The sequence below is a fragment of the Muntiacus reevesi genome, chromosome 3 (genome assembly GCF_963930625.1).
Source record: "Muntiacus reevesi chromosome 3, mMunRee1.1, whole genome shotgun sequence".
NCBI classification, from domain to species: Eukaryota; Metazoa; Chordata; class Mammalia; order Artiodactyla; family Cervidae; genus Muntiacus; species Muntiacus reevesi.
Genome location: NC_089251.1, coordinates 136,786,388 through 136,803,501, shown reverse-complemented (window position 1 = coordinate 136,803,501; position 17,114 = coordinate 136,786,388). Strand labels below are relative to the sequence as shown.

Here is a 17,114-nt window from a genome sequence, read left to right as displayed (position 1 = left end):
CTTCAGTATTCTTGCCTGGAAAATCCCAAGAACAGAGGAGCCTCGCAGGCTACAATCCTTAGGATTGCAAAAAGTCTGACATGATGGATGAGACTTAGCATGCAAGGAGATTAAACTAGAGCTGTGAGAGGGAGATATAGGTCTAACAGGCAGCTTCACACCTCTTCATAGATGTTTCTCAGTCATCTCAAATTTAACATGTCAAAAACTCATCTCTATCTCCTCAAATCCCTAAATTCACTTAATTCCTAGCCCCCCCATTTTATTAAATGACAACTCTATCCAATCATGTCAGTAATATGATACCTTTTGTGTCCTATCAGAAAGTGACCATTTATCCTTGATTATTCCTTTTCCATTACTTAAAATACTCAATTTTATCTAGATGACCTATTTCCATATCCTGAATCCCCTTACCCCAATACGGCTCCCCTTGCCACCAATTCAGTCTAAGCTACTCTCATCTCTTTTATAGAGTTCTTACTCCTCTTAACCCATTCTTTGTAGTTACTAGAGTAGCACAGTTCAGTTGTTCAGTCATGTCTGACTCTTTGAAACCATGGACTAAAGCACAGCAGGCCTCCCTGTCCATCACCAACTCCTAGAGCTTACTGAAACTCATGTCCATTGAGTTAGTGATGGCATCCAATCATCTCATCCTCTGTCGTCGCCTTCTCCTCCCACCTTCAATCTTTCCCACCATCAGTGTCTTTTCAATAAGTCAGTTCTCTGCATCAGGTGGCCAAAGTATTAGAGTTTCAGCTTCAACATCAGTCCTTTCAAGGAACATTCAGGACTTATTTCCTTTAGGATGGACTGGTTGGATCTCCTTGCAGTCCAAGGGACTCTCAAGAGTCTTCTCCAACACCACAGCTCAGAAGCATCAATTCTTCAGCAATCAGCTTTCTTTATAGTCCAACTCTTACATCCAGACATGACTACTGGAAAAACCATAGTGTTCTTTAGATGGACCTTTGTTGGCAAAGTAATATCTCTGCTTTTTAATATGCTCTCTAGGATGGCCATAACTTTTCTTCCAAGGAGTAAGTACCTTTTATTTCATGGCTGCACTCACTCATCACCCAAAATAAATGCTGTCATTTTTTCCACTGTTTCCCCATCTATTTCCCATGAAGTGATGGGATCAGATGCCATGATCTTTGTTTTCTGAATGTTGAGCTTTAAGCCAACTTTTTCACTCTCCTCTTTCACTTTCATCAAGAGGCTCTTTAGTTCTTCTTCACTTTCTGCCATAAGGGTGGTGTCATCTGCATATCTGAGGTTATTCATATTTCTCCCGGCAAACTTGATTCCAGCTTGTGTTTCATCCAGCCCAGTGTTTCTCATGATGTGCTGTTCATATAAATTAAATAAGCAGGGTGACAATATACAGCCTTGATGTACTCCTTTTCCTATTTGGAACCAGTCTCTTGTTCCATGTCCAGTTCTAAGTGTTACTCTCTGACCTGCATACAGATTTCTCAAGAGGCAGGTCAGATGGTCTGGTATTCTCATCACTTTAAGAATTTTTCACAGTTTGTGGTGATCCACAGTCAAAGGCTTTGGCATAGTCAATAAAGCAGAAATAGATGTTTTTTGGGAACTCTCTTGCTTTTTCGATGATCCAACGGATGTTGGCAATTTGATCTCTGGTTCCTCTGCCTTTTCTAAAACCAGTTTGAACATCTGGAAGTTCAAGTTTCATGTACTGTTGAGGCCTGGCTTGGAGAATTTTGAGCATTACTTTACTAGTGTGTGAGAAGAGTGCAATTCTGTGGTAGTTTGAGCATTCTTTGGTATTGCCTTTCTTTGGGATTGGAATGAAAACTGAGCTTTTCCAATTCTGTGGCCACAGCTGAGTTTTCCAAGTTTGTTGGCATATTGATTGCAGCACTTTCACAGTATCATCTTTTAGGATTTGAAATAGCTCAACTGGAATTCCATCACGTCCACTAGATTTCTTCATAGTGATGCTTCTGAAGGCCCACTTAACTTCACATTGCAGGATGTCTGGCTCTAGGTGAGTGATCACACCATCATGATTATCTAGATCATGAAGATCTTTTTTGTACAGTTCTTCTGTGTATTCTTGCCACCTCTTCTTAATATCTTCTGCTTCTCTCAGGTCCATACCATTTCTGTCCTTTATTGAGCCCATCTTTGCACGAAATGTTCCCTTGGTATCTCTAATTTTCTTGAAGAGATCTCTAGTCTTTCCCATTCTGTTGTTTTCCTCTATTTCTTGGCATTGATTGCTGAGAAAGGCTTTCTTATCTCTCCTTGCTATTCTTTAGAACCCTGATGGGTAGTCTTTCCTTTTCTCTTTTGCTTTTCACTTCTCTTCTTTTCACAGCTTTGTAAGGCCTCCTCAGACAGCCATTTTGCTTTTTTGCATTTCTTTTTCTTGGGATGGTATTGATCTCTGTCTCCTGTACAATGTCATGAACCTCTGTCCATTTTCATCAGGCACTCTATCCATCAGATCTAATCACCTGAATCTATTTCTCACTTCCACTGTATAATTGTAAGGGATTTGATTTAGGTCATACTTGAATGGTTTATTGGTTTTCCTTACTTTCTTCAATATAAGTATGAATTTGGCAATAAGGAGTTCATGATCTGAGCCACAGTCAGCTCACGGTCTTGTTTTTGCTGACTATATAGAGTTTCTCCATCTTTGGCTGCAAAGAATATGGTCAATCTTATTTTGGTGTCAACCATTTGGTGTTGTCCATGTGTAGAGTCTTCTCTTGTGTTGTTGGAAGAGGGTGTTTGCTATGGCCAGTGTGTTCTCTTGGCAGAACTCTATTAGCCTTTGCCCTGCTTCATTCTATACTCCAAAGCCAAATTTGCCTGTTACTCCATGTGTTTCTTGACTTCCTACTTTTGCATTCTAGTCCCCTATAATGAAAAGGACATCTTCTTTAGGTGTTAGTTCTAGGTCTTGTAGGTCCTCACAGAACTGTTCAACTTCAGCTTCTTCAGCATTACTGGTCAGGGCATAGACTTGGATTACCGAGATACTGAACTGTTTGCCTTGGAAATGAACAGTGATCATTCTGTTGTTTTTGAGATTGCATCCAAGTACTGCATTTCAGACTCTTTTGTTGACCATGATGGCCACTGCATTTCTTCTAAGGGATTCCTGTCCACAGTAGTAGATATAATGGTCATCTGAGTTAAATTCACCCACTCCAGTCCATTTTAGTCAGCTGATTCCTAGAATGTTGATGTTCACTCTTGCCATCTCCTGTTTGACCACTTCCAATTTGCCTTGATTCATGGACCTAACATTCCAGGTTCCCATGCAATATTGCTCTTCACAGCATCGGACTGTGCTTCTATCACCAGTCACATCCACAACTGTGTGTTGTGTTTGGTTTGGCTCCATCTCTTCATTCTTTCTGGAGTTATTTCTCCACTTACCTCCAGTAGCATATTGGGTACCTACTGACCTGGGGATTTCATCTTTAAGTGTCTTATCTTTTTGCCTCTTCATCCTGTTCACAGGGTTCTCAAGGCAATTATACTGACGTGTCTTGCCACTCCCTTCTCCAGTGGACCACATTTTGTCAGAACTCTCCGCCATGATCTGTCCATCTTGGGTAGCCCTACACGTCATGGCTCTTAGTTTCAGAGTAAGACAAAGCTGTGGTCCATGTGATCAGATTGGTTAGTTTTCTGTGATTGTAGTTTTCAGTCTGTCTGCCCTCTGATGGAGTGGTTATTAGAGTAACCACTTTTTTAAAAAGTAAGTTTTATTTTTGCAAGTCTATATTTCAAATCCTGCCAACCACATGTAAGTTTGGTCCTTCAGTTCATAAAATGACCTGTCTCCTTCTTCCTTGCCTCCTGCCTACTTTTTAACTGCTAAGTTTCACTCACACTATGTTTTCATTTCTTCCTTAAATGTGCCCATTCCTGGAGTTATTATTCTGCTCACATTTTAGCTTAGGGCTACTTATCCTTCAGATCCATCCATCAGAGAAAGTCTTCTGAACTATTATAAAGGGCGTTCTTGTTAGAATCTCTCCTGAAACATCATTTCTTCCTTTACAGCATTTAGCATAAACAACAGTTATGTGTTTATCCATTTATTCCTTGATAGCTTACCTCCAGCCTCCCACCTCTCAATAGACTATGAATTCTATGAAGAGAGGATTGGTTGTTTCTTGTTGACACCCAGGACCTTTAAGATATTTCACTTTTAGTAGGAACTCAAAAATGAATGCTTAATGAATGAATGAATGTTTAAAAGGAAATTGATAATTCACTTATCTAACTGAGTCCTTATAAATTACAGGCAGACTAGAGAAAGAACTTCAGGATGTATGAAGGGATAGAGATGGGCCCAGGTTGGAGGATGTACACCAACAAAAGAAAGTGAATAAGTCTTGGTGACTATGGTTTGTGAGGTGACACTATATAGAACTGAAAGATGACAGAAAAGTGTGCTAAAGGCAATCTGCATTTTCATGTATCCCCCCTCCCTTCCAGTTTTACCTCCTACTGATGCTCAGATCTATAAGGCAGAGGGCAGGGAAAAAAATTATGTTAGCTGTTTGTTCTCCAAAAAGCAATTACATAATCACATGTGAGAATGTATTAATTTTTGCCACAGTTGTGTATAGATTTAAGAACAAAAAACTGTATAATATTTCAGGAATTGTTCATTTAATGTTTGCAACTGGAAAGACGAGGCTCCACATTGTTAAATCCATATTCACTATGGACCCTGCTGGTATTCTAATGTGATGCTGTCTATTTTAGGATCTCCTGTGGAAAGTGTGAAGTCTCTTAAATCATCAGGTAATAATGTTTATACTTCTAGGACATAAAGTGCTCACATGAAAGGAAAGATTTATCAAAGACTGATTCTGCAGAAGTGATCTTAATGGGTGAGTGGCAATTTGCACTGGAGACTTTTTTCTTTCAAATCTTTTAAAGTAAAACCAAAGTTTAGAACGAGACCAAGTCTTGAAGAGGATTAAATTTGATTATTTTATTTTATATATGAATAAAGGATGTCTGGAGAGACAAACTGGCAGAATCAGGATGGGAATCAATAGTTTCTGCCAGAAATTGAGGATTATTCAATTGTTACAGGATGCCAAAAAAGACATCACCACAATTTCAATAAAACCACTCAGGAGAGGTTAATGTACTTAAAAAATATGTAGACCATCATTTATTATGTTTTAGATTCCCACTTTAATTGTAAAAATCTATGTCATTAAATATTTATTGAACACCTACTATGCTAAAGACATTATACAAGGTTTAGTAATTATATCACATTATAAATAATAAATTACATAGGTCATAGGAATGGTGATTATATTGTAAATTAAAAATAAAGTCTTCCAAAAGTAAAATAGACTTTCAAATTGGATTTTTAAAAAAATCATAAATGAGATCAATGAAAACATTTAAAATGTTAATTGGTTGCAGAAACATCTTTTTTTGCTTTGTTTTCATTTCTCTGCATCATTTCTAACTCTTTTTGTAATGCTTCATTTGGATCATGTACACAGTAAGAACTTGATAAATATTTAATGATAATGATAATATTAAAGCCTGAGGATTCAGTGCTTGAGGCAAGGAGAATTGCAGATTATTTGTACTAATACATTGTTATCATTGTGTTGGTACTTAGGATACTCCAATGTGTATTTCATCAAGAACATGAAGAAGATTGCCATTCAGTGGCTAATTCAGAGCATAATACATTATAGCAAAGATGTGAAAATTCATCTTAAGAAAAAAAAAGACAAGAAAGACTTGTTTGCAGGTAAATAAAATATAATACTTAAAGAGAGTGTCATTCAAAAGGCGAATCAGCTTTGGAGCATACAAAAAGTAGAATTCCAATGAAAATGTTGATGATATCCATCTAAGCACTTTTGAGGCAAGAAGTCTTAATTAATGAATTCAGTTATTTTGACTCTATGCTCAGACTTCAGGTTTATGTTGAGCAAAATTCAAAACAGCTCTACCACTTCCACTAAAACCTTGAATAATGTTGCACTTATGAGTTTCATCCTCTCTTCTGTAAAACTTAGCTAATAATGAGTATGTGCTTGTGCTCATGTGATTATGCTCAGTTGTATCTGACTCAGCGACCCATGGACTGTAGCTCGCCTGGCTCCTCTGGCCATGGGATTTTCCAGGCATGAGTTCTAGAGTGGGTAGCCATTTCCTTCTCCAGGAGATCTTCCCGACCCAGGGACTGAATCTGGGTCTCCTGCATAGAAGGCAGATTCCTTACCATCTGAGCAACCAGGAAAGCCCTATTATGGCTAGAGTATTAATAAAGCTTGCTGTGAGGATTAAATGAGATAATATAAAAATAATCTACCTTCCACTAAGAATTTGTTATATCCCTGGCTCTATCCTAAGCATTTTACATGTGTACTGGCATTTAATCACTCTAAAAACCCTATGAGGTGCATTCTATTAATACTACAGTAGGTTTTAAAAAATTATGTCCAGTAGCTTTGCAGCCTGAACTAGCAAAACACATACACAGACACTCACACTCAAAACCAGATTACTGAACACCAGAGCCCACTCTCTTAATCTCTGTTCATACTACTACCCATATATTAAGTCACAGTAACTGATACAAGGATCATATTTAATAATGAGTAACTAATAATAATCATGATGTTAGAAATAAAAAGAAAAGCAAGCTGTTCTAATCACTTATTCAGTACATCCAACTGGTTCCTCTGGATCTGATCCCTGGTGATAAAAATGACTTAGGGACTAAAATCTGACTTTCCAAATAATCTGTCTCTGGCAAGAGAATCACTAATCATTCAGACACTAGTGCTACAAGTTGCCTGCTGTGAGGTTTTGTAAATTAATAATTGGCACTCAAACTTTATATATCATTAATGGTTTTGGTTAATTTATGTTTTCCTAGAGAGGTGGAGTCACAGGTTAGATTCTGAGTAATGAATGCCAAATCACAAGGTCATTTGACAGTTTATCATCCCGTTCTCCTTAGTGTTCACTTTGAACACTTTTCTCCAAATTTCTATAGTAGTCTAAATTCCTCCATTAATTATTTATAACATATTTTTCATATCTTTGCACTTCCAACATTTTTAAAGCAAAGGCTTATTTTCTCTTTTAGATAGAAAACTAATTGAGGGCAAAATAATATCCAATTTAATATATTGAACAAACAAAATAATAAAATATATTATTTCCACCACTCCCTTCCTTTGCTTAAACTTGAAATGTTATAATTAACATTTGACCTGGCTAAACTTACTACTCATATATCAGGAGAAAAATCTTATTAAACATTTCTTAAGAAATAATTTTCCTATAGCATAGAATGAAGAAAAAAGTAATTTTTAATTCTGAGCAACTAAAGCAAAATGAACTCAAAGTAAAAAATTAACTTTGCAGAGTGGTTTATGATTATATCATCTATTAACTTTATTTTTTTTATTACATCATCTTATTAAATTTAAACTATATAATTATGAAAAGTCAATCTTCTCTCAGTGATAGTGCTATGAGATATATATTGTATATATTTTTCACCATTACAATTAAGCCTTAAGATACAATCACATTTTGGAAAAGCTCTACTGTTCAGATAATTAAGATTGTCAACTAGTTTAAAAAATCAGAAGAGTGTAAAGCTATATAAAATGTTCTCCTAATCTGGCAGTTTTCAGACTGTGGTCTCTTAATAGCATCAGTATTTTGGGGAATTTTCTAGAAATGCTAATTCTCAGGCCTCACACTGACCTGTCGTGCTGACAAACTAGCTTTCTGAAAGTAAAGGTCTAATTTAGAGCATTTGGCCTTCCCTGGTAGCTCAGATGGGAAAGAATCCACCTGTAATGCAAGAGATGCAAATCCGTTCCCTGTGTCAGGAAGATCCCCTGGAAAAAGGAATGACTACCCACTCCAGTATTCTTGTCTGGAGAATTTTATGGACAGAGGAGTCATAGGCTATAGTCCATAGGGTTGCAAAGAGTCAGACATGACTGAATGACTAACACTAACCTATAGCATTTGTTGATTTCCATAATGTAAACACTCCCAACATGATCAATTTCAAGCTACCAATGATACTTCCTCCAACACGGTGTGGGGAAGGGATGCATAGTCAGTTTGCAAGCTCATAAAAGCTGACTTCAGCACAAGTGACCAGATCTACTGAATTAGAAACTCTGGAGATGAGACCAAACCCATAAATCAGTGCTTTAATAAGCCCTCCTGCTAATTACAATGTATGTTAATGTTTGAGAATCACTGCTCTAATCCATTTTCACTATTTTTTTTCAATATTTGCTCTCCAGATGATCTTGTTTACTCATAGAACTTTATTTTCCATCTGTGTACCAAAGACCTATAACTTTTAATTTCTAGCCGACATAGATGTATCCTCCTCCACTTGCATGTCCCACTAACATCTCAAATGTCACATGTCAAACAGGGAACCCCCTGTGATCTCTTGTAAACAGACTGCTACTCTAGTATTCCTGTATTGGTAAGTGGCACTATCATTCACAAGTTCTGACTAGACAAAGGTCCATCTAGACAAAGCCATGTCTAGGTTCGCATAGACAAAAGTCTATCTTGCCAAAGCTATGATTTGTCCAGTCGTCATGTATGGATATGAGAATTGGACTATAAAGAAAGCTGCGTGCCAAAGAATTGATGCTTTTGAACTGGGGTGCTAGAGAAGATTCTCAAGATTCTCTTGGACTGCATGGAGACCAAACCAGTCAATCCTAAAGGAAATCAACCCTGAATATTCATTGGAAGGACTGATGCTGAAGCTGAAACTCCAATACTTTGGCCACCTGATGCAAAGAACTGACTCATTAGAAAAGACCCTGATGCTAGGAAAGATTGAAGGTGGAGAAGGGGTTGGATGGCATCACTGACTCAATGGACATGAATTTGAGCAACCTCTGGGAGTAGGTGACGGACACGGAAGCCTGACGTGCTGCAGTCCATGAGGTTGCAAAGAGTCTGACAGGACTAAGCGACTCAACTGAACTGAATCCTCATTCATCTTGATCCTTATGTTAGAACCCGTATCTCACCCTTTATATGCCCCTTCCTTCACTGCTAAGTCATTCAGCATACAAAAAGTTACGTCTACAGAAGTTTTCTAATGTGTGACTTGGACAAGTTGAGTATCTCTTCTAAGGCTCGATTTTGTCATCTCAGCTTTGTTTCTAAATATTACCTAAACCTATCCACTTATCTCTTCCCCCATAACCACTTTCATCCAAGCCACCATAACATTTTACCAGACGCACTGAAAGGTTTTCTAACTTGTCTTCCAACCAAAAAGCAATTTCTATGAAGTTGCTCATTATGATCCAGCTATTAAGCACCTTGGACTGCAAGGAGATCCAACCAGTCCATCCTAAAGAAGATCAATCCTGGGTGTTCAATGGAAGGACTGATGCTGAAGCTGAAACTCCAGTACTTTGGCCACCTCATGCAAAGAGTCGACTCATTGGAAAAGACCCTGATGCTGGGAGGGATTGGAGGCAGGAGGAGAAGGGGATGACAGAGGATGAGATGGTTGGATGGCATCACCGACTCGATGGGCATGAGTTTGAGTAAACTCCGGGAGTTGGTGATGGACAGGGAGGCCTGGTGTGTTGTGATTCATGGGGTTGCAAAGAGTCAGACACAAATGAGCGACTGAACTGAACTGATTAAGAACCTATGAAAAAATATGTTGGGATGGAGGGTGGTTGTTAGGATGGAACAGAAGATGGGGCAGCAGATGGTGTCCAGCAGAAAGAAAGCAGTTGTTTGTAGGAAGCCCTGACCTGAAGAAGAGCTTTTTTTACTTCTTACCAGTCAGGTGTCATTTCTTGGTTGCTCAAACAGTAAAAAATCTGCCTGCAATGTGGGAGACCTGGGTTCAATCCCTAGGTCCGGAAGATCTCCTGGAGAAGGGAATGGCTACTCACTCCAGTATCCATTCCTGGAGAAGGCTACTGTCCATGAGGTTGCAAAGAGTCAGACACAACTTAGCGACTCACACTTTCTACAAAGAAGCCCATAGTTGTCCCAGATGAGCAGAGTTCCCCAGACAGCCTACAGTGTCCTCTACACTTCCAATGCAGCACTTTACCAGAGGTAATTAGTTATTTGTGCAAAAAGTTGGTTAATGTATTTCCCACCACTGCTCTGTTCCCTAGCTGTCCCATTTTCCCTGAAACTTTACATGTGCCCAGCATATAATGGGGCTCAACAAATCCTTGTTCAACATTATCGTTAGTTTAGCAAAATCTTAATCATACAAAAATTGATATAAGAAAATGCTTTAGATTGTGTATTATAATAGGTAATATACTAAGCACAAAGCCACAGTTATCCTACTTTACATCTAACACAATTGTTTCAATATATTCTAAAGTTATTTGGGAATATTTTTGGTTCAATTTCAAGAATGCATGTATTTAGAATTAACATAATCTCACTGTGCATATTTTTTAGGCCATTTTAGATTATTATACGTACACTCTTTGGAATATTAAAAGGTCAATTTCTGTTAAAGAAAATTCACAAATTTATAAAATATAAATGAGTTAATTCAATTTGCAATCAAATTTATTTATACATGTGCTTAGCTTGATAAAATTTTTAGATATATCAATATCAATAAAATAATTTATGGAATTCATAGTATTTAATGACTTTATTACTGAGTAACAGTAAAGGTAATTTTTATATGTATGTGTGTATGTATGTGTGTTTGAGCACTTTTTTATGTGTATGTATACAATGCATATATAAATGCATGTATATCTATATGTTATATATAAGAAGGTACTTGTGTGTATGTAGACGTATATACACATGCTATTAGAAAAGTAGGAAAACAATAATAAATATCACAGTGCATTTGTGACCTCTCTGTTTTGATTATTACTAGAAATGCTGCTAACAAAATCACTAGAAAGTGTTCACTTGGCTTTGAAACATGTCAGATTGAAGCTGTAAGACTAGAAAATGTTGGAGCAGTGAACAAGCCTACGAAATAAAATCTATTTTGTTAATCTGCAAGATTAAAAGCTGCAGCATCATTTCCCTTTGACTTGACTCTGTTTTGAAAGTGCATTCCCAGCCCATAACTCGGTTCCCTAGGCAGCTGCCCTTCTCTTAGAAATGTGTTCTGAGAAATCTACATTAAGAAGATTTTTCAGAATAATTATCTACTTGCCACCTATTGATTTTCTGATATTTTGAAAGAAGCTTGCATGACTCCCATTTGAAAAGCGTTTGTTATAAGACTTCAATCATTTAATAGTTTAGATAAGCAAATAATACTTTCAAGTAACAGCCCCAAGCCCATGTGTTACTTAATTGGCTGCTTTCAGAGGGCAGCTGCTCATCTGACAGTCATCTCCTATACACCAGAATTCACTGTGCACATCATTGGAAACTGCTTTAGAAAACAAACCTCGTTTGTTGGCACATGACCAACATTTATGGCAAGCTTTAAAACAGGAGAAAAAAAATCTCAAATATTGAGTCATATCTGATTTTACAGAAATTTTAAATATCATATTTCTTTAAGATACTGAATAACAAAATTGATTAGAATACCATCTTCAAGACAAGTTAGAATATCCTAGTGCTCGATTTGAGAGACTTATGCATGAAACATATCAGCAAAAATGGGAGGGAAAATAGTAATCAAAGAGAATATGACTTAAATTTAATTTCTTGACAGAAACTACATTTATCGGAGTAGGATTAATAAGCACTGTAGAATCTATAAGACAGAAGGATGTATATATAACCATAAATTGGAAATTTTACTTAATACAATAATTTTTCTTTAGATTCAATGCTTAAGCCATTGATGCTTGGGAAAATATATCAAAATAATTGTTAAAGATACACTGAAGATAATCTAAAATATTGTTCCTTGTAATGACTGATGAAGGAGAATGTGAAAATCAGTCTTTCATGAAAAATAACTACTTCCACTATGAGAGAGTTGTTAATAACCAATTTGTGGGTAGATATGTAAAAGAGAACTCTATTTCATTTTTCTCCTATTTGCCTCACCAACATTTCTTCACATATTCGTTATTGTGACAACAAGTTGAATTTCCAATTCTCCATCTGCCTGAACAGCATTAACCTTACCGTAACCTCCAAATTTCCCTGTTACACTGTCTGACATTTGAATCTTTCCAGTATAAACTAGAAACAAAGTACATTGTCCTTTCAGTTAAACACAGGAGACTCCATTTCAGGAGCCAATGAAAATAAACTATTGCATAGAGATGGACATCCTTTGAAATAATTTTGGTTAAAATCAGTTAAATAGTTCTAAAAATAATCATAGAAAAATGAACTAGTTTGCAAGTAATCTTAAGTCTGAACAGATGAATTAATACACTGTAATGATAATAATAATGCTAAATTTGTATAGCATCTTACAGTTTACAAAATTATATTCACATACATCATTTATATCTTAAAGGGAAATCTATATATCATGCTAAAGATAGATGCTTGTCATCGTCCATTTCCATGTCCAAAATAATCTCCATAATGATAAAAGTTTGCTTCTTAGTTCTCATCTCACTTGTCTCATAAGCAGTCCTGATAAAGTGATCCTTCTCTCCCTCTGAAAATTTTAACTAGACCAGTTTTCTCTTTGCCTTTTGGACAGCTCCTGCTTAGTCTCTGTGGCTGATTCCTCTTTCTCTCTTCAGTTGTCTAATTTGGAGTTCCTTGGTGTGGAGAATTTGGACTTTCTCCTTCTTTATTTACATTCATTCTCTAGGTTGATTTATATTGTCTCATGGTTTTAAACACCACCCAAAATTGATGATTCCCAAACAGGGAGCCCCTCCTTGAGGACCACTCCTAGGAATCAGGACACCACCCCATCCCAACTCCCTACATGACATTTTACTTGCTCAATTCACCTTCAAAAAATAATCCAAGAGATGACTACTTGCCAACCCCTCTATTACTACTAGCCTGATCCAAGCTATCATGTCATCTCTCACCTAAACTCTTTGACTGCTGGTCTCCCTGCTTTCTTTTCCTCTGCAGTCTGTCAACATAGAAGCCAGAGAAATCCTATTAAGATGGCAGCATTTAATTTCTCTGTGTATAACAACGCAATGACTGGTCACCTAACTCAGAGTAAAGTCCAAAGTCCTCACTGAGGATTAAATAAACTTTCGTTACTCTTCTGATTTCACCTCTTGCTATTCTGCTCCTCGTCACTCCGTACCTATCACACAGGACCCTGTGGTGTGCCTCCAATCTGCCAGGAACATTTCTGCCTCAGGGTCTTTGTTCGTACTTATTCCCTTTGCCTGGGTTATCCTTTAAAAAATTGCGTGTCCAACTCCCTTACTTCCTTCACATCTTTTCTACAGTGTTCTTCTCAGTGATGCCATAGGAGTCTAATCAATCTAAAATTACACACATACACACACATCTCGACATTTCATGTTCTATTTTCCTGTTTACTTGTTTATGGTTTACCCCACTCCCTGGAACATAAGCTCCATAAAGGCAGTGTTTATTTGGCTATTGTGTACCCTAATATGTTCCCAGCACCTAGAATCTTCCGATGTACAACAGGTACTTAACAACTACTTATTGAATGCATAAATGAGCTGAATTAGCATTGTTTACATAATAAACATGAAATGAACTTGGGCAAACTTCAGCGGATGGTGAGGAATAGGGATGGATGCCTGGCGTGTTGCAGTCCATGGGGTCGCAAAGAGTCGGACACGACTGGGTAACTGAACAACAACATAATGTTTTTAAAACTAACAAAAAATCAAAGTTACATACTGACTAATTTACTGGCATTGATTTTTATTAGTATGCAATCTGCTGCAAACTTAACTTTATATTTCAATAACTCTTAAGGAATGCAGAAAAGTTTTAGAAAAAAGAAAGATGCAATCCTATATTTAAAATATTGAAGTTGAGCTTAAGAAGGTGAAGTGCAATATATTGCTTATGTTTGCTTTTACATTCTCTTCCTTCATATTTCTATGTACTTTCAAGAGAGCAGAATGAGTGCTATAGCCTCAGGGCATCAGTTGGACACTTCCTGACACGATAGGTATGTAATATTTGTTGAATTACATATGAAAGTGAAAGTGTTAGTCAATTATTCATGTCCAACTCTTTGCAACACCATAGACAGTAACTTGGCAAGCTCCTCTGTCCATGGGATTCTCCAGGCAAGAATAATGGAGTGGGTAGCCATTCCCTTTTCCAGGGGATCTTCCCAACCCAGGGATTGAACCCAGGTCTCCTGCATTGCAGGCAGATTCTTTACCATTTGAGCCACCTGGGAATCCCTGAATTACACACACACACACACACACACACACACACACACACACATATATATATATATACACACATATACACACACATACCTACATATATTCTTACTGGAAACCCATAAAAAAATCACTGAAAAGAAAAGAAGGTAAGCATGCTATCACCTTTTTCAATAGGGACCCACAGAGGAGTGAAGCACATTATGGAAGAGTTTTCAGACACTTGCTTACCAAGGAAGGAGGATCATATATTTAGTTTAAGGAAAGAAAGAACTTGCTATGAGTGATTGAATACAACATGAGGAATAAAGGGATGAGAAATAAATAGTCTATTTAAAGAAGGGATGAGGCTCTTATGAGAGATATTATTTATTTATGGAAAGTTCCTATATTTGAAAAGCAAATAAAATATGCCATGCTACCTTTACCATACAAATGTCTGGGTCTGAAAGCCAAACAAGTATAAAGGTGCTCAATTTTTCACCTGGCATCTCTTTTTGCCTACCCACAAAAGGGAAGCAGGAAGAAACTTCAAAAGCCAATATGTTCAAGATGCTCAGCAGCAGGATGAAACACACACGATGAAAGGAATATTGTGGACAAGGGTCCTGTCAGGGGTTCACCCATGGGTGGATGTCCTGGGTACCACTGAGACACCTACATACTTTAACCAAAGACAGCGTCGGTACCCAGGGCAGAACAACATATGAAGCCCTTCTCATTCTCTGTCAGACATTTGTGTGCGCTGCACTGATTTCCACAGGTTCCCAAATCTACAGCTGTGCATGTTAGTTTCTCAGTCATGTCCAACTCTTTCAGACTTCCCCAGGTGGCACTAGTGGTAAAGAAACCTCCTGCCAAAGAAGGAGATGCAAGAGATGTGGGTTTGATCCCTGGGTTGGGAAGATCCCCTGGAGGAGGGCATGGAAACCCACGCCAGTATTCCTGCCTGGAGAATCCCATGGACAGAGGAGCCTGGTGGGCTACAGTCCATAGGGTCACAAAGAGTCAGACACAATTTAGCGACTTGAGTCTATGACTATGGACTGTAGCCACCAGGCTCCCCGTCCATGGGATTCTCCAGGCAATGATACAGGAGTAGGCCGCCAGTCTCTTTTCCAGGGATCTTCCCAACCCAGGGATTGAACTCAGGTCTCCCACATTCCCGGCAGATTCTTTACCATCTGAGCCACCAGGAAAGCCCCTCACAATACAGTGGTTGGCTTTGGCAATCCAGAAATTTCTATAGCTTCTTGTGCTCCGATTGGTTGTTAAGTCTTCAGTATGCCTTTTTATCACCTAGAAATTGTAACTCCTCCTTGGCAATCAACTACCCCAATATGGGATTGGAGACATTACACAAAGAATTGCTCATTTCTTTCTCTATCATGAGACTAATTGTTACTTCATTTGAGTTTTATTCATTAATATTAATATATATGTGATTAATACTAATGTGTAAATATAATAAGCATTATTATCAAAATAATTTGCTTGTAGTTATTTCTAAATATCATAATTTCCAGGATATTGTGCGTATTTCACATTCAATAAAATTATATTCTATTCTTAAATGTGCATTATGTTACATACTGCTTATGGGGTTCCCATAAATGTGTTCCTAACGGACTTTTTCTTTTTAGCATCATAAAGAGTAACAGGTTGATACCATAGTAGAAATTTCAAACGCTTTATCATATTCTCCAAATTTCTCAACAGGAAACTGAAAAAGTAGTCTTTTCAGCAACAATTTTCATTTAGTCATATTTAAAAAAAAATCACACTTGAGAAGAAGGTCTTATGTATACGGCAGTTTTGAAAGAAACTAGTCTTAAGATATTTACAAGTTAGAAAGTTCTTTTAGATGGGCAAAGTTTCCATCGCCACTAGAAATACAAACAGAGAATATCATTAGTGGCAAAATACTAAGCAAAAATGCAGTTAGTGACACAGCACAGCTGCTGCTGCCTCCAAAGGAACATAGATGAAGAAACATAGACAGACTTGACCAACAATGGGTTATAATGCAGGTCTGCCATATGGAAACTCCATGAGGGCAGTCTCTGCTCCATCTGTTACATCCGCCTTGTTAGCTCCAGCACCAGCACAGAGCCTGCAGTGAGTGAGCAGGCAGTCAGTGTTCGCTGAATTTACAAATGAACAAACCATCCCCTGGGACTCCTTATCATACCTCTATATACTAAGCTCCTATAATGTAGCAGGCTCTGCACTTATATACTTCAACTCTCTTTCCATGGATGCTGTACCCATTATAGAGATGAGGAAATTGTGACTAAAGAACTTAAATAATGTGCATACCTACTAAACAGCAGAACTGGGTGAGTTGGTTATTTCATGAATGGGAAGGATGTATGAGGGTTCTGGGTGGACCAAAATGTGTAAATATGGGACGGAACCCACCTATAAATATCAGTAGTTCCCCAATTATTTCAGGGTATTTTCCTTTGCTGTTTGTATGTAAATACATTAAAAATAAGTTCTAGTTCTGAGACTTGGTATGAAGTGAAGTGAAGTCACTCAGTCGTGTCTGACTCTTTGTGATCCCATGGACTGTAGACTACCAGATTCCTCCGTCCATGGGATTTTCCAGGCAAGAATACTGGAGTGGGTTGCCATTTCCTTCTCCAGGAGATCTTCCCAACCCAGGGATTGAACCCAGGTCTCCCGTATTGTAGGCAGATGGCTTTACCGTCTGAGCCACCAGGGAAGTTCAAGACAAATTTCCAAGTCAATCAGAAATTTGGTCTTGAG

The 17,114-nt window shown here is 37.7% G+C and overlaps 1 protein-coding gene across 2 annotated transcripts in view; it reads right to left on the bottom strand.

Annotated features, from left to right (window-relative positions):
* ERBB4 (erb-b2 receptor tyrosine kinase 4) overlaps positions 1–17,114 on the bottom strand; it is a 1,213,162-nt gene that overhangs the window by 115,418 nt on the left and 1,080,630 nt on the right. The window lies entirely within an intron of this gene.